The 19147-nt window shown below is 37.4% G+C and overlaps 1 pseudogene; it reads left to right on the top strand.

Annotated features, from left to right (window-relative positions):
- The first annotated feature begins 1416 nt into the window (after window positions 1–1416).
- Window positions 1417–9915, top strand: LOC122063450 (annotated as a pseudogene).
- Window positions 9916–19147: the final 9232 nt, after the last annotated feature.

The raw sequence follows: 19147 nt of genomic DNA, 5'->3' as shown, positions 1-19147 counted from the left end.
ACCAAACCGTACCGAAGGAAATTTTGTACGATTTTGGTATGAAAAAATAGAATCTTTCTTGGTTTGGTACAGTATCGGTATTACATGTGAAAACCGTTCAGTATACCGAACCGAACCAAAAATGCCAATAATCGATAAGTTAAAGCATTATTTAATAGTTTTGGTAGACTCAATGAATATGATTGACATCTTTTTTTTAATTTTGAATTATTAAATTTATAATTTAAAGCCATCAACCTGGTTCAAGATTCAACAATGTCAGATTTTTTTTTAATTTACTCCCTGACATGATGTGACATCTCCCGTGAGTATGTCATTTATTTAACCACTTTTACCTTTTTTTTCTTACCGATTAAATACTGTACTGAAACTGTATCAATTCGGTATGGTATCGGTATTGAAAAATTGAAAATGTTCTTTGTACGATGTGGTTTCAGTTTTTGCCACCAAACTTCTGTACCGTATCGAAACCATACCAAGTACCGAATACCGTATCGATTTACACCCCTAGCCTAATGTCCACTCAGTTCATTTGGCATGTCTTTGTCACTTGCATATTTTTACCATTCTATGCTGATTCATCGCCAATCTGGATCAGTGTTGATTTAGTGATAAAAAGATTAAGAAAAAGAGAACCGGTCTCTATCCATACCAATACAAAGCAACCAAATAGCAAAAAAAAAAAATGGAAAAAGAAGAAAGTTTTACTCATCCATAGAGGGCGGTTCACCCACCATCCTAGGGTTCACAAATCCCTATAGGGTTTTACTACAAGTCCAAAATTCCCTTCTAATATCCTCTCCCATTCCTCTGAAGCCTTTGATGAATGGATCGCCGTGGATAAAAGAAAACGAGATTCCTCCACCTATAGATTTACCAAAAGGGTATTTTAGGGTTTGTGAACCCTAGGATGGTGGGTGAGCTGTCCTTTATGCATGGAGAAAAACTTTATGCCAACACGGTTGCAATTTAGAAATATAGTACATTGATGATATTTCGATTTCGCTAGGGACGTTTTCGAGTCTTTCAATTTTTACAGTATGTTGATACAAATCAATATTGGTCACAATATGATTCTGATATTGAAATCATTGATATTGATACATTGATCGGTATCAGATTGGATCGGATCAATATCGTATTGGATCAATATTGATATTGTATTGGATCGACATCAGATAATCGAGAGAGAGAGAGAGAGAGAGAGAGAGTTTTGTATAAGTATTGTTCGAATTAGTTAATTAAAATTAAAAAAATAATAATTTAAATAAAAATAGAAAATATTTTTTATATATAAAGAGAGACAATGTATGGTATTTAAGTAAAAAAGAGAGATAGGGGCATTCAAGTCCGAAGAGAGTTCTACCAAAAAAAAGGTCCGAAGAGAGAGAGAGATAACATTATAGGGTAATCCCCGGTAGTAGCTTTTTAGTGGACTACACGCGTCAACAGAGGAAACATACGAGAACACAAGACTAGGTTCTTGTACGAGGATTCAATCCAGACACATTAAGGAAGTGCGGACCAATTCTGAAGACCTTTACGACTTGTTTTTTGCCCAAACAACCATGTCATGGCCGTGGAGCTTTGTCTCTAGCCTTTTAGATGACCCTAAACAGAGTTACAACAGAGCACCAAGTGTTTAGCGAAAAAATAGCGAAAAAATAGCGAAAAAAGAAAAATAACAGAGCACCGTAAGGACTAAAGGTCCATTTTCCACCAGTTCACTAAGAACAAAACCGTCCCAAACAAACTTCAGCATTGGCATCAACATCATTCCAGCCTTCAGATCATTGGCAATGCCTATGGGAGCAATAGCAGGGCCTTCATAATCCATTGTAGATGATCCCTTCAACGATTTCAGAAATAGGGGAACCTCAATCAGGGGTGAGAAGTCTTCAGCGATTTGAAATCGAGATGGAACGAGATGAGTGAAAGAGATGAGTTGTTCAATGATTTGAGATAGGGGGTAAGAAGCTTCAGCGATTAAGGAGAAAAGGGAAGATAGATCGGATTTTCGCTTTGAGGTCAACAGAAAACCAGATTCATGATAATCTCTATTTCAATCTGGATCGTCCACATCATTAGGGACAAGTGTCCAACTGCTCACGCCTCACGAAGCTTCTACTCACCCAAAATCTCTCTCTCGCTTACGAAACTCTCACACGAAGCTCTCTGCTCACTCGCTTGAAGCTCTTTTGTCTGGGTTTGATTTCTCTTGCGGCTAAACTCATGGATAGCTTTGTTACCTGGTTAGGCTTTGATCTTAAGCCATTCTCTGTTCGGGTTTGATTCAAATCGTTGGCAGGTTTCGAGTTCGTGCACAAGATCTTGCAATACCTTCACAGGTTCAGCATATTCAAGCCCAGATCTAGTTCCAACATCAACAGCAACAAATGGCTGCGATGGCTGCTGCTTCCATCCAGAACCAGAGGCTGCAGTATCAGTCGCAGCAACAACATACCCAGAATTTCCTCGGCCCGAAAGCAATCCCGATGATGCAAGTGGGTGGTTCATTAGCAAAACCCACGAAGCTCTATAGAGGGGTAAGACAAAGGCATTGAGGGAAATGGGTTGCAGAGATCTGAATACTTAAGAACTGTACTCGGCTTTGGCTAGGCACTTTCGACACCGCGGAGGATGCGGCTTTGGCCTACAATAAGGCTGCTTACAAGCTCCGAGGAGAGTTCGGGAGGCTTAACTTTCCCGATCTCCGACACCAATTAAATGTTGGAGGAGAGTTCGGCGATTACAAACCCTTGCAGTCCTCTGTTGATGCAAAGCTTCAGGCGATTTGTCAAAGCCTGGCTAGCCGGCAGAAAAAGGGGAAAGCGGGGAAGCCTGCGTTCGCTTCTGAGCCGAAGGAGGAGATCGATGGGCAATCGCAGTCACAAGCGAGCTCGACAGTCACAATTGTGCCTCAGCCGAATATGGGTTTGGATACATCATCAGACGGCGAAGTGGGTTTTCTGGGGATCAAGGATTTTAAGGTGGAGACCGCATCATCGCCATCGTCGACAGACTGATGAGTCTGCAGGCTCTTCTTCGCCTGAATCTGATTTCGAGTTTCTTCAGCAGGGTTTAACTGGTAAGTGCTTGTCATACGAGTTTATTTGAAATGTAGTGTTCTGAGTAAAGACATTATGTAGAAATGCTTTATACTTTGCTTTGCTGGGTTTTGTGTCGATTCATCTCTGATTGAATCTAAACAAGAGTTTTATCACAAAAAGGAGAAAGTTGACTATGGATTTGAGCACAGTCCTTGGTGAGCAGATTCAGATCGAGTTAGAGAGAGAGAGAGAGAGAGAGAGAGAGAGAGGGAGTTTTCTCAGGGTTTTAATTCAAAGCACTGAACCGGTTCGGTTTGAGTCTCTGATATGGTTTGGTTTAAATGTGAACCATAGGTTTGGGGTTGGTTCAATGAGGAACCAATCTGAGCCGTCCATTTCTCCTTGTCCCTGTGTCGATCTCTGTAGGGGGTATTGCAAGGTATTGCATGATCATCTCTCTTTTACAAGCTAGGAGAGATCCAATAAGCAAGAAAATGCCTATTTAATTGTGTTGAACATTGACTAGATGTTAGAGAGGTTAGCTAGACATTAATATTATTGTTTTCTTGATAGATATTTCGGCTATAACCAAATCCCAATTGTTTTAGAAGATCAACAGAAGACCACTTTTTATGCTCGTATGGAATATTTACTTACAGACGTATGCCCTTGCTACGTTCCAACGATGTATGATGAACATTTTTTCTGACATGGTTGAAAAATTCTTAGAAGTATTTATGGATGACTTTTCGATTCATGAGAATTCCTATTCTGAGTGTCTTCAGCATCTTTCTTTAGTTTTGAAAAGGTGCATATCTAAGAATTTGGTTTTGAATTGGGAGAAATGCCATTTTATGGTTAAATCTGAGATTGTTTTAGGCCATATAGTATCCAAGGAGGGAATTAAGGTAGATAGAGCCAAAGTGGATGTAATTATTAATTTACCACCTCCCTAATCTGTTAAGGATGTCCGCTTTTCTTAGTCATGCTGACTTCTACAGAAGGTTTCTTAAGAACTTTAGTCAGTGGGCTTGGCCTCTCACCTCACTACTTGCTAAATATCAAAATTTTGAATTTTCTACAGAATGCCTAGAATCCTTTGAGCAACTTAAGGAGTTAACCATTGCACCCATTGTTCAACCACTTGTTTGGATTGAACCTTTTGAACTGATGTGTGATGCTTCTGATTTTGCCATAGGAACGGTTTTGAGACAAAAGATTATTAATAAGCTACTCACTGTCATTTACTATGCTAGTAGGACCCTAAATGATGCACAACTCAACTACACTGCCATTGAAAAAGAATTTTTTGCTGTTGTGTTTGCATTAGAAAAGTTTCGGTCTTACTTAGTTAGGTCACATATGGAGGTGTATACTGATTATTCTGCTCTTAGATACCTTATTCAGAAGAAGGATGTCAAAGCTAGTCTCATTAGGTGGGTTTTACTTTTGCAAGAGTTTGATTTTGAAATTAAGGATAAGAAAAGAAGTGAAAACTTAATTGCAGACCATTTATCCTGGCTTCCCAATTCCTTGACTGTCGATTCTCCAGTCAATGAGAATTTTCCTGATAAACAGTTACTTGCAGTGTCCAGTGAACCATGGTTTGCTAACATTGTTAATTTCTTAGTCTTGGGTGCGACTCCGGATCAGTGGTCCACCCAAGATAAGCATATATTTCATTCCCAAGTTAAGTACTTTTTTTGGGGTGATTCTTATTTGTTTTAGATGTGTCTAGATCAAATTATCCAACGATGTGTTCCTGATCATGAGCAACATTCCATTCTCTCTTTTTGTCATGATCAGGCATGTGGAGACCATTTTAGTGCTAAGAAGACTGCGGCCAAAGTTTTACAGTGTGGATTCTATTGGCCTGGTCCCTTCAAGGATGCTTTTGTGTATTGTAAGTCTTGTAAAGCCTGTCAATCTTTAGGACATGTGACCAAGAGAAATATGATGTCCCTCAACCCAATTCTAGTTGTTGAGATTTTTGATGTGTGGGGTATTGCTTTCATGAGACCATTCCCTAATTCTTTTGGGAATTTATACATCTTATTGGCTGTAGATTATGTTTCCAAATGGATTGAAGCCATTGCCTGTAAATCTAATGACCATAAAGTGGTGGTCAAGTTTATGAAAGAGCACATTTTCTCCCGCTTTGGTACACCACGTGCTATTATTAGTGAAGAAATATGTGATCACCTATAAGTTGGCTACACCCTATCATCCTCAAATTAGTGGTCAGGTTGAAGTATCCAATAGGCAAATTAAGCAAATTTTATAAAAAATTGTCAACCCTAATCACTAGGATTGGTCTAATCGATTAGTGGATGCCTTGTGGGCGCATAGGACTGCTTATAAGACCTATTTGGGTTAATCTCCCTGCTGTCTGGTGTATGGGAAGACATATCACTTACCGGTTGAGTTAGAATATAAGGCGTTTTGGGCTATCAAACAACTGAATTTTGATCTATCTACTGCTGGTATTTATAGAGGACTCCAATTAGCAAAGTTGGAGGAGATTAGGAATGATGCCTATGACAATGCTATGATTTATAAGGCAAAAACCAAGTGTTTTCACGATGGACAAATCGTTAGGAAGTCTTTCACTCCTGGTGATAAGGTTTTGCTTTACAATTTTAGGTTGCATATTTTTCCACGCAAGTTGAGATCCCCTTGGGATGGTCCTTATATTGTGCATATTGTTTTTTCTTATGGTGCTGTTGAGGTTTTGAATCCTAGCATTGATGCAACTTTCAAGGTCAATGGTCAGCGTCTAAAACCATTCTTGAAGCTTCCTACTGCTGCTAGTGAAGAGGTCATGGATCTCCATGAACCTCTTTACACAGATGGTTGACTTTTACCCAGGTATGACCCCCTTTGCATTGTCTTTGCTTTTAATTCTTTCCATGCATTGAGGACATTGCATGACTTAAGTGTGGGGGAGAGAAATTAGTTTCTTTTTGTTTTTTGTTTTTGTTTTTGTTTCGTTTGTCTGTTTGTTTGTTTTTTTTTTATTTTTTTTTTGAGCTTGCTAAGGATGAAATCCTACTTTGGCTTTTGGTTAATGATCATACCATTCGGTTGTTTGATTTATGAAAGTAAGAATTTTTAATTATGGTACCCATCTTGAACACATAAAAACCCTATTGAGAACAAATGAACAAGTTTGTGTCTTGAAGTGGGACTCTTTTTTGAAAATAAGAAACCCTTGTTTTACGGTGTTGGACCATATGTAAGTCTGTGGGTTCCTTATACTATTGATTTGGAGTTTAGACTTTCTTTTTAAATGGACATGAGTTGACGAATAAACAATTTTAAATGAAGTGTGGAAAGTAATAGTAAGAGTTTACTCCCTTAGAACTAGACAGGACATTGGGCCTCAGGAAGCGTGGTGTCTTGAACAAAACTCTTAATGAGGAAATTTCTGAAAGAATTCTAGCATTACTGTCCATGTGGGCATATGCAAAAAGCAAAGCTACATAGTAATTTGGGTGTCTGGTGTTTGCTGCACCATGTCATTTAGGCCAACAGTAGTGGAGTAGCATAGAGTTCATTATATATAAAAAAAAAAAAAAAAGAAGAAAAGAAAAAAGAAAGAAAACCACACAGCAGAAAGTATATGCAAATGTCATCAATGCCTTGGTAACATATTTGGTCGAAAACAATCCAACGCCTTAGTCCTTGGTTCCCTACTACTTCACAAGTGGTTTTGCCTTAAGATAAGGATGTGTTGGAAGAGACAATATGAGTTCCGAATTAAGAAATATGCTTGTGCCTGGAATTGATATGGGGTAATAAAAATTCAAGCGTGGGGGTCCCTAGAACAAGTGTAAAAGGAATTATCTTTACTCTGGATCGATATGACCCTTACCTTTAGCCAAGGTTGGATTTACTTTTCTTTTCTAAATTTTGTGTGTATATTCACTTCAAACACCCACGAGACACAACTCGTCCATTAGGGTAACCTAGGGGTTTAAAGGCTTGTTGCATATGCTAAGTGCAATCGTGATTCCTACGAAAGTGAGTTAGGTTTTTTGCTTTTTATTTTTATTTTTTTTGTTTTGCTCGAGGACTAGTAAAGTAAGTGTGGGGGAATTTTGATGAGCACATTTATGTGTGAAATCTTAGGTAGTAATGCATGCATTTTTATATATTTAGAATGGAGCTACCTTGGGTTTTACTCTCTTTTTGCAGGTTTTGTATTTTAAAGGCCTTAAGGACTATCGGGGCGCCATATCTTCAATTTTACACGTAAAGAAGTCTTGTTTCTTTTCATGGTTGCGAAGAGGACTAAATTCTGAGCAAGATGGTTGTGTTGCATTAAAAGTACACATCCATTTGGTCACCCGTACAAGTGATTATTCTTTTTGGGCTAGAAAAAGAATAATTGATCAGAACTGAACTGAGATGCAGAACCAGCCTGTTTGCAGTTGTCCCAGGTGTACAATGAATATTTCAAATGCCAACAAGGATCGATGGACCCCCTTGAGTGATTGAAGATTCTTTTTTTGTAACAACTACCTAGCGTAGGTGAGTTGTTGTATACAAAAATCCCTTATTAACCAGGAGGTCTCAAGTTCGAACCTCTTGGCTGTTATTTTTTTGAAGATTTTTTTGAAAGATTTTCTCTTTTCTACTCCCCTCTTAAAGCAAGGGGTATGGATGAAACTTCCTACTCAATTAGAAGTGTCCTAATCGATTCAAGCAAGAAATAGGAGATCGGCCAAAGGAGTTTGTGCGCAAGTTGGAAAAGGAGAGAAAATAAATAAAAGAAGAAAAAAAAAAGAGAGAAACAAGGGAGTTTGTGCGCAAGTTGGAAAAGGAAAGAAAATAAATAAAAGAAGAAAAAAAAGAGAAAAAACTAAGGAAAAAGCAACCCAAAATTGTTGGATCTCCTCTGCTACCACATATCCTCCACCTCATCACTAACATATGGAATATGCTGTTGTGGATCCCCCAATCACACCCAAATCATTGGATACCTCCCCCTCTCTATACGATTTTTCTTCCCTCTCTTTTCTCTCCCTTATCTCTTCACTCTCTCTTACTGCCACCTCAGTGTTTTAGATTCCAACTAGGAAACCAACTTGTTGTCCTAACCCTACATGCCTAGAATTGGGTTGAGGGGCATCATTAAAAGAGAGAATGATAGTACTAGAAAATGCCTATTTAATTGCGGTCGTAATGCAGAGGATTTTTCTCCCTTAAACTTGATGACTGAATATCAACAATTAAATGATTTTACAGGCAAATATGGAAATAACAAGAGATGCTCCAGCAGAAGATATATCAGAAACAGTTGGCGGTGAAAGACAATGAGAGCCTCAGGTTTGTTGGCCGAAGGCAGTGGTCGGTACTGTTTCTCCTGAGAAGACAGATCTTAACACTAAATCTGCCTGTTGGGGTACATGTGCGGACTGAGATTCAAAACCATGTTTCTGATTTCTACGAGAGACGTGTGAGAAGATGTCGGGAAGGGATACATCGGCAACAAGACACAGTGCATCTGCGACCTTTTAGTGGTATCGAGGCACACCTTCAAAATCACAGGCTTGTTTCTAGAAACTAGAAAAAACAGATGTGATGGGAGTATACAACGGTTGTACTTTAGTTCTTACAACTTCTTCTGATAAGTATCTCTTGGAATTTGATTTAGTAAACTCTACTTCTTCACAAACTGTGTGAAGTGGCAAACAGTTCTTCATAGAGACTGGGTATCAAATATTAATAGGAAACACTTATGTGTGGGTTGATCCCCTACCCAGTACATACAACCAGCAATCAGCAACCATGAAATAACTTCTATTCATTCCAATGTGTCCCATTGAGACTGGGTATCAAATATTAATAGGAAACACTTATGTGTGGGTTGATCCCCTACCCAGTACATACAACCAGCAATCAGCAACCATGAAATAACTTCTATTCATTCCAATGTGTCCCATTGAGACTGGGTATCAAATATTAATAGGAAACACTTATGTGTGGGTTGATCCCCTACCCAGTACATACAACCAGCAATCAGCAACCATGAAATAACTTCTATTCATTCCAATGTGTCCATCAATGGGATTATACTAACTTCTATTCATTCCAACGTGTCCATCAATGGGGTTATACGGCTATTATAATATATACTGCATACCTCTAATATATTTAACATTTTATATCATTATTTTTATCCTTTAATTTGTTGCTGTACTTCATCCTGTTTCATTATACCACTGAGTTTTCCATGTCTCTTTTAGATGTTTCTTAAGTCCAATCGACTTGAAGAAGCTGAGCACGGACAGAAAGATCCTGCATATTATGGAACTATCCAAGGTAAAAATTCTTCTCTAAGGTGCTTTCTTTTCCTTTTCCCTTCCAGAACATATGTAAACAGTTCAATGAAATGACTTAATGAGTCGGCAAGGAAATTCCTTAATGATTTTTCTTCTTCCTACCACCATTAGGTCCACCATGCAGTCTCAGATGAAAAGTTCTTGCAGGAACTTTCGGTTTCCAGGAAATTCATTTCTTGAGTTGTAAACTCTCCTCGACTTCTATTTTGGTTTGGCTGAGAGATATTCCTCAGAGCTCTGTGGTACTTTTCCAACCAAAACCTCTTACCTCTCAAGATCAATCAATTCCCTTGTCTTTTCAGGAAGTTTTTCCACGAGTACAATTTATCTAGCTATGTTGCTTCTCTTTCATCTGCAATGAAACTTTTTAGCTCCATCAATGTAGGATCTGAATGCTTCTCTGTAAAATATTAACGCAGAGCAGTATGCAAGCCACAGAACCGCACCTGAACAACACATGAAAAGTCTGGAAACATTTCATTTCCTTTCATAATGAATCTTAAAACATAATTACTTTCCAAGTAACCTTTATTTAATGTATTCTGTAGATTTTCAATTATTCTGTTGTTTTCTCAATGTATTTTAGCCTTTTCGGTTCTGAACGTACTAGATTGCTTATTTTGATGAGCTTCATTTGGAATGATTACTGGTATGTTTTGCTTGGATCAATTCTTTGGGAGTCAGACCTCTTGCTGTAATGAATGTTCAGCCAATCAACATGGGGGTTCAACTACAATTATGTGTAACTGAAACTGGTTTGACCTCTTTGCCTATAGTGGTAAAATCCTCTTCCCACTGAACCCTCCTTTCTTCCCAGTCCACAGGGACTAAATGTAGGTAATGGACTTCAGCCAGGTATAGTCAACTATCAGAACTTCAAATCCTCAAATTTAGATAAAGATCCAATGGCTGGATTCTAAGTTATTGACAAAAGAATGAAAATAGCTACTAGTTCCAGAGTTTAAAACATTGCTGTAATTTCACATCCATGCAACAGAATGTCATAAGAATATAAATGATTCACCATTCAGTGGATGGAACCAGCAGGACAGCTAGAGCAATGCAGAACACTAGAAAGCAGCAGTATTCACCAATCCGCAAGGCAGAACACTCCAATACTTCAGTCTCAGGACGGCTAGAGCAACAGTGGCCCCAAATCTGATAGACAGATGTTGATATGACAGTACCTAGCTGTCGCAGGCCACAAAGGACAATAGGAAATCATAGGCTTGTTTCTAGAAACTAGAAAAAACAGATGTGATGGGAGCATACAGCGGTTGTATTTCTAGTTCTTACAACTTCTTTTGATAAGTATCTCTTTGAATTTGATTTAGTAAACTCCACTTCATAAACTGTGTGAAGTGGCAAACAGTTCTTCATAGAGACTGGGTATTAACTTGAAGTTGACTGAGGCGAGGTATTATTTCATCAACAATGGTTGGCTTAGTCTTTCGAGTTGGGACATCTAGAACAGGGGAGGAGGTTTAAAAAGGACAAACAAGCCATGACTCTTTCTCTGACTGACCCTTCAGATTCTGAGATTGAAATCGCTGAGAAAGAATTTCAGTCTATGCTACCTCAACAGGCAGCAATTCCTGAGCCAATTTCTCAGCTTAATCAAGTTATGAGGAAAGCTCATAAAATTATGCCTACGGCACCGACAAATTATTATTTTCCTCGGTCTTCTCCTGTTGATCTTCAATATGAACTGGAAGGTGAGCCTGCTATGTTTGACGGTACCTCCATTGTTGAATGGAATATTGATGGTTTATCTGAATACCAAATCGTCAATCTTCTAAAACAGATGCTTATGTATGCTACAACGGCAAAGTAGCATCAAACTATCGATTCAGCTGTTGCTAAAATGATAGCAACCGGATTTTCTGGCCAACTTTGCGGTTGGTGGGATTTCTGTTTATCCGAAGAAGTTCGAAATCAAATTCTTAATGCAGTTACCAATGTTTTGCATAACCAAACTGAACAACTCGTTGATGGTACTTTTGCCCAGCGAATAATTTATATTAATCAAGAAGATGCGGTAAACACTTTGGTTTACACTATAACTCTCCATTTTGTTAGACCAGCTGAAATCCTAGCTGATCGAACAAGAGAACAACTTATGAATCTTAGATGTCCTACGCTATCTCATTATAGATGGTATAGAGATGTCTTGTTTGCTAAAATCTTTACTAGAGATGATTGCAACAATGGTTTACCCCCTTTATTTGCTTAAAAGGTTCGGTATAGGCTTAAAGCAAATCACAACGGCATGATTCCCTTCGAGCAGTACACCTATGGGGAATTAGCTGCCGAAGTTTGTAATGAAGGTCTTCAACTCTGCACAGACCTTAAGTTAAAGAAACAATTGTCTAAAGAAAGACAAGCTGGAGTCAGAGAACTAGGAGATTTTTGTGAGCAATTTGGTTACAAGAAGATTCGTCTTTCAAGCAATAAGAAGACTTATAAAAAACTCTCCAAGTTTTCTGAGCCTAAATATCAGGCCAAGCAATATAGGTCTAAACCTAAGCGCTTCTTCAAGAAATACTTCTCAAAATCTCGTCCTCAAAACTCTTAACTCTTTTCATAATAACAAACCCCCTGTTTGTTACAAGTGTGGAAAGCCGGGACATTATCAAAACAAATGTCGAACTAAAGCAAGAATCAATGCCTTAGAGATTGATGATTCTCTAAAGTAAAATCTTGAAAAGGTTTTGCTCTATAGTTCGTCTGAGCCTGAATCCGACACCGAATCCGACTCAGATCAAGAAATTGCTCAGCTTGAATTCAACAGTGATGCTTAAATCTTTACTGTTCAACATGTTCAAACTCATTGATGGCTCATAATAATTGATATTATTATCAATCGAGAATTTAGCCTGAAAACTATCGCCTTAATAGACTCAAGCGCAAACATAAACTGTATTAACAAAGGGCTTGTACCTTCTTAATACTTTAAGAAGATCACTCAAAAACTGGTTACGACTGATGGATTCAGGATGCATGTTGAGTATAAACTCCCATCTGCCTCTATCTATAATAATGGATACTGCATAAAAACCCTTTTTATAATGGTGAAAGGACTTTTTCAATTTGTTTTTCTAGGCACTTCATTCTTGTCACAGTTGTATCCATTACGGATAGACACAGTTGGTCTTCATTTAGTGATTAATAATCACCCTATCACTTTTCATTTCATCGAACCCCCTAAAGCTCATATGGTGAATGAAATTCAGACTCAAATTCAGTCCAAAGAAAAATTTATATGCCCTTTATCCTCTGAAATCCAACAAAAGAGCATTCAACAAAAAATTGATGATCCGACATTTCAAGCTAGAGTTAAAACCTTTCAAGCTCAACTTGAAAAGGAAGTTTGTTATAAAATCCCTCCTGCATTTTGGTCTCGAAAAATGCATATTGTCACTATCTCGTATGAAGATTTTTCTGAGAATTGAATTCCCATTAAAGCTCGGGCAGCTCAAATACCTGATTATTTAAGGGAAACTTGTCAGAAAGAGATTTATGAACTCCTTACTAAATGTCTTATCAGACCCAGTAAATCTCCTTGGAGTTGCACTGCCTTTTATGTGAATAATAATGCCGAAATTGAACGAGGTGCACCTAGACTTGTAATCAATTATAAACCCTTAAATAAGGTTCTTAAATGGATACGGTACCCTATTCCTAATAAAAGGGATCTTCTCAATAGACTATACGCCTCAAGCGTATTCTCTAAGTTCGATATGAAATTTGGGTACTGACAAATTCAGATAGCAGAAAATGATAGGTATAAGACAACTTTTGTTGTCCCATTTGGTCAATACGAATGGAATGTTATGCCTTTTGGTCTTAAAAATGCTCCATCTGAATTTCAAAATATTATGAATCGTTATAATTGTGTATATTGATGATGTCCTTATTTACTCCCAAGACATTTCTCAACATTAGAAGCATTTAAATATCCTTCGTCTTTGTTATTTGTCATGCAGGATTAGCTGTCTCAGCTAAGAAAATAAAGTTATTCCAAACTAAAGTTCGGTTTTTGAGACATTATAATTCCCATCGAACAAGCCATTCAGTTTGCGGATAAATTCCCTGACGAGATAACAGATAAGACCTAATTGCAAAGGTTTCTTGGTAGCTTAAATTACATTGCTGAATTCTACAAGGATTTGGCAAAGGACGCCAAACCTTTATTTAACAGGTTAAAACAGCAGCCTGAACCATGGACAACTGTACATACTGACTCTGTCCGAAAAATCAAGCTCAAAGCCAAGAAGCTTCCGTGCTTAAACTTAGCACGATCAGATTGTTTTAAAATTGTTGAGACTGATACATCCAAATTCGGATACAGAGGTATATTGAAGCAAAAATGCCTTAACCTTCCAAAGGAAGTTCTAGCTCGTTTTACTTTAGGTACCTGGAATTCTACTCAACAAAAATATTCTACAATAAAAAGGAGATTTTTTCACTTGTTCTGCGCATAACTAAATTTGAAAATGATCTTTTTAATCAACATTTTCTTGTTCGAGTGGATTGTAAAGCGGCTAAAGACGTCCTTGAAAAAGGCATAAAGAATATGGCCTCCAAACAGATCTTTGCTTGATGGTAGTCGCTTCTTTTTGTTTTTGATTTTAGTATTGAATTCATTAAAGGAGATATTAACAGATTACTTGATTTTCTAACCCGAGAATTTTTGCAGGGCTCCTAAGCAGAAGGCTATCATCCCTGCCTCTCTAAATAAAGAGGTTGCCTCTTCTTCTTCTAGACAACTTCAAGAAAACCCAACACCTTATTAGGTGTACCTACTTTGTGAGAAGAACACCTTATCTTTATTTGTTCAGCAGTTACATCTGGTTGGTTTGATGTCTACTCGACGCCAACTCAATCAAGGCCCATCAGTATCTCTCAACTATTTTGTAGTAATCTTTGGTGTCCGCCATTTATAAAAGGAGGTTCTCCATCCTTGGAAGACACCAAAAAAGAACACCACGAAACAAGACCACGAAATAAGTATTTTCTTTCTTTGTGTATTTGTAAGTAAAGTGTGAGGAGTTGTGTTTTCTTGAGAGTGTTTGTAAGAAAAGTGTGAAAATCTATATGCTGTATACAAGTGTTTATGTGCAATTCTGTTAATCAAGACCCATATGTAAGTTTTGTCTCCCTTTGGCTTTTAATTTTCATATATTATGCTTACAATTAGAAAGTGTTAAGAACAACTTGCTTTGTTAGAAAATTTGTTAGATATTTCTTCTTCTTATATTGAATTTTATTTGTCTTATTATTCTCAAGACCCAATTTATTTTTCTCAGCTTCTAAATGAAGAAATCATTAATTTCACTGAAATCAAATCTAAAAAAAGGCAAGTTCTTTACCTTCTTGCTTCTCTTTTTGCCTAGTTTTGATATCTATCGATCCTATATGGCTGTATCCAAATGGTACAGGATCGGGAGATATCAGACTTAGGACTTAGGCAGCGAGGGAAGTAAGAAGACAAAGGATTTGCCTTTTCTTAGATTTGATTTCAGCAAAATTTATAGTTTCTTCGTTTAGAAGCTGGGAGAAATAAATTGAATCTTGATGATAAAAAGACATAAAATTTAATATATGCAGAAGATATATATAACAAATTATCTAATAAAGCAAGTTGATCTTTATACTTTCTAATGGCAATCATAATACATAAAAAAATTAAAAGCTTTTAAGGAAGACAAGACTTACATATAAGTCTTGAATTACAGAATTTCAGAGTTGCACACAGACACTTGTACATGGCACAGTCTTTAATCTCACTCTTTTTACAAACACACTCAAGAGAAAACAAAACTCTCACAAATCTTTTTACAAACACACAAGGGAAGAAAATACTAATCTAGTCTTCATGGTCTTCTTTCTTGGTGTCTTCCAAGGAGAGGGAGCTTCTTTTTATAGATGGCGGACACCGAAAACTTCTTCAAATTGCTTGAGAGATGCTGATGGCCCTTGATAGAGTTGGAATCCAGTAGGCATCAAACCAACCGGATGTGACTTATGAACAACTAAAGATAAGGTGTTCTTATCACAAATTAGGTACACCTAATAAGGTGTGAAATTATTGTCAGAAGCTGATAAGCTTCATTCGAAAGTTATATTGTTGGGTAGTCCAGGTGTGTGACTGAAAATGAGCCACAAATGAGATTCTTTGGCATTCCATATGAGCTAGCCCACTGTTTTCCAGAAGAGTCAATTGAATTATTAAAGTGTTCACCTGTGACATTATAATGTGTTTATAGTGCTGCGCAACGCATGCCAAGACGTCAGTCTGACTAGAGTGGCATTAAATGTGGATGCTTGACATCTGGCAAGAATCAGAATGGCGTGTCTGATTAACACGGCACTGGGTCAAGGTGCAGAGTCCCCCACAGATGAATACCCTAAAAAAGGTATCAACCGCTTATGTCACCAAAGAGGGAACAGAAATTGAGTCTGTTCATCCCCCTTTTCAAGCCTTAAAAGTAGGCACAAATCAGATGGCTATTTCTCTTAAAACATCAAGCAATACCTCATCTTTATTGATTGAATATCATTTTAGTCAAGTTGTTGACCAAAACAACTATACTAATCTATATCTTCAGTCCATAAGAAGCAAAATTGATCGCATTGAGACAATTGTAGACTCCTTAAAGGCCTTTATTCCGTTTACCTCCCATGCTAAAATTGAGCATACCCATAAAGCTATTTGGCCAACCTTTGCTTCTCAACCTAGAAGTAACCAAAAGCCAACCCCTACTTCTCAACCTAGAAGCAACCAGTCTGTCCTTTTTAAGCCTCCTCCAGTTTTGGAAATCCCAATTAAAAAGACTGAGTCCACTATTCTTGATGAAATTGTTTCTCATCTTGGTCAACTTCAGGTTTCTAAGGATAAAGAAAAATAGGCTATGACTTTCTCTAACTGAACCTTTTGACTCTAAAATTGAAATAGCAGAGAGAATTCCAGTCTATGCTACCTCAACAGGCAGCAATTCCTGAGCCTATTCCTCAACTTAATCAAGTCATGAGGAAAGCTCACAAAGTTATACCTACCGCTCCGACAAATTACTATTATCCTCAACCTTCTCCTGTAGATCTTCAGTTTGAAGTCGAAGGAGACCCAGCTAATTTTCCGATTGACGGTAGTACAATTCTGGAGTGAAATATTGATGGTTTATTTGAATACTAAATCATCAATCTCTTCAAACAGATGCTTATGTCTGCCACAATAGCTAAACTCAGTCAAGCTTCTGACTCTGATGTTGCTAAAATGATAACAACTGGATTTTCTGGCCAACTTCGCTGTTGGTGGGATTTTTATCTGTCTGAAGAAGTTAGACACCAAATCATAAATGCTGTGACCAGTGTTTTGCAATAACAAACTGAACTCGCTGATGGTAATTTTGCCTAGTGAACTGTTTATGTTAATCAGGAAGATGCAGTTAACACCTTGGTATATACTATAACTCTTCATTTTGTTGGACCAACTAAAATCTTAGCTGATCGAATAAGAGAACAACTTATGAATCTTCGTTGCCCTACATTATCTCATTATAGATGGTATAGACTTAAAGCAAAGCATAATGACATTATTCCCTTTGAGCAATATATTTATGTGGAATTGGTTGCTGAAATATGCGATGGTCTTTAACTCTGTACAGACCTTAAACTCAAGAAACAATTGTCTAAAGAGAGACAAGCCAGATTCAGAGAACTTGGAGATTTCTGTGAACAATTTGGATTCGAGAAGATTCTTCGTCCAGGATCTAGGAAGAATCATAGAAACCTCTCTAGGTTTTCTAAGCCTAAATATCAGGTTAAGCAATATAAGTCCAAACCCAAGCGATTCTTTAAGAAACACTTTTCCAAATCTCGTCCTCAAAATACTTTTCCCACACCCCCTGTTTGCTACCAGTGTGAAAAAGTAGGACACTATACGAATAATTGTCGAACTAAGGCTCGGATTAATGCCTTAGAAATTGATAATTCCCAGAAGCAAAATCTTGAGAAGGTCTTGCTCTACAGCTCGTCCAACCCTGAGTCTGACTCAGATCAAGAAATCGCTCAACTTGAGTTCGACAGTGATTCTTCTGAGTCTAAATCCTAGACTCCTCATTGTAGTTGTGATCCTTACCAGGCTATGCTTAAGGAAAATGGCTTGATGGTTCTTTTAACTTAAGAGTCATTCCTCCTAAAGGCAATTGACCAAGTAACTGATCCCACGACTAAGGCTCAACTCTTACATGAGTATTTCACCTTAGTAAAGGATACTACTATGTCTAGCCCTTGTTCCTACCGTTAAACCTGCGGTTTAAGATTACAGTTTTAAAACTATAATCAATCGGGTTAAGGCTGCTTCACAAACCCAGGAACCCACTATTCAGGAACTCCGTAAAGATCTCAATGAAGTTAAGACTGAAGTTAAGAGTCTTAAATAGAGAATTCAGACTCTTGAACTTTATAATGAACAAAATCCTATTGAGCCTGACTCTGAAGAAGAAACTTCCTTCAACTCCAAAGGTTTTTTGGTAGCCTAAATTACTGATGCAGTTGCAGGATGGAATTAGAAAAAAAAAAATTCTTTTGATTTGATTTTCTTTTGTTTTATAAACAATTTCATTTTAAATTAGCTAGCTTCAAATTTTAGAATAGTTTCCTTTCAAGTAGTTAGTTGCCATTAAGTATGTTTTATTCATTGTACGCACGACATCTCCGTTGCTCTATACTCTATCCATCGCACAAAGGTAAGAGTTTTGTTAGATTCCCCATAATGCACTGTTTAAACATCCACATAGTTATTGTATTCATTTTTCATAATTGTTTGTCTATTACATAAGCCAAAACTAATAGGGGTAATATGTTGGAAAATGGAAACAGGGTTTGAATTAGTGGTGATTAATGCATTAACAACTACCTCTTTAAAATGTGCTTTTTTTATTTCTTTTTTCAAACAAGATGCGCTTTTGGGGCAGAGGGTGTAGTTAATATTATTGTTGTAATTCAACAAGTTGCAAATTATGCTTTAATCATTGATTTGATTTTTTTTGCTTTGTGTTTCCGCAAAGAACAAGTGAAACATGAGAAATAAAACACCAAGTTTTCATCACCGCCAACTCTCTTTGTTTTGTTGTTGGTTCTTGTTTCTGTCGTGAGGTTGAAGACAACCTCATCAAGTGAGTGTTTTAATTTTTCCCCTTTATTTCCTTAAGTGCCCTTACCTTTTATACTTATTCTGGTTTATCCTTATTTTAAATTCCTTTTCCTAGTTTGTCCTTGACCATACGTTTGTTTTTTCCACTCAAGTCACTTTTGGTTTTCCTTTGGTTAAGTTCCACTTAATTACAAAATTGTCATTCTGTTATAAGGTTCTACTTATTTACAGAATTGCCATTCTCTTTAACTTGAGTTTAATTACAATTCTGCCATTGGTTATTGCTATTGTTTATTGAGTGTCCAAATGGGCCCTAAGCGATCCAATTTCAATTTTTGGAATCTGGATCCGCATCAAGTGGTATCAGAGGAAATTTCTTGCCTTCTCTAACCATGATAGGTCACATGACAAATGTTGAGTTGCACAAGTTATATCGTGAGGTACTTGAGAACCAAAAGGAAACTAATGCTAGGATTGAGAAGAATGAGGTCAAATATGATAAGTTTATGGACGAGACTCAAGGTGCCCTCACTAAGATTCTTGCCTTTATGCAAAAATCTGAAACACGAGTCGGTGAAGGATCTACACCTCAG

Source organism: Macadamia integrifolia, unplaced genomic scaffold, assembly GCF_013358625.1.
Source record: "Macadamia integrifolia cultivar HAES 741 unplaced genomic scaffold, SCU_Mint_v3 scaffold1326, whole genome shotgun sequence".
NCBI classification, from domain to species: Eukaryota; Viridiplantae; Streptophyta; class Magnoliopsida; order Proteales; family Proteaceae; genus Macadamia; species Macadamia integrifolia.
The sequence above is the reverse complement of the archived record's forward strand: the minus strand, read 5'-3'. Positions and strand labels throughout refer to the sequence as shown.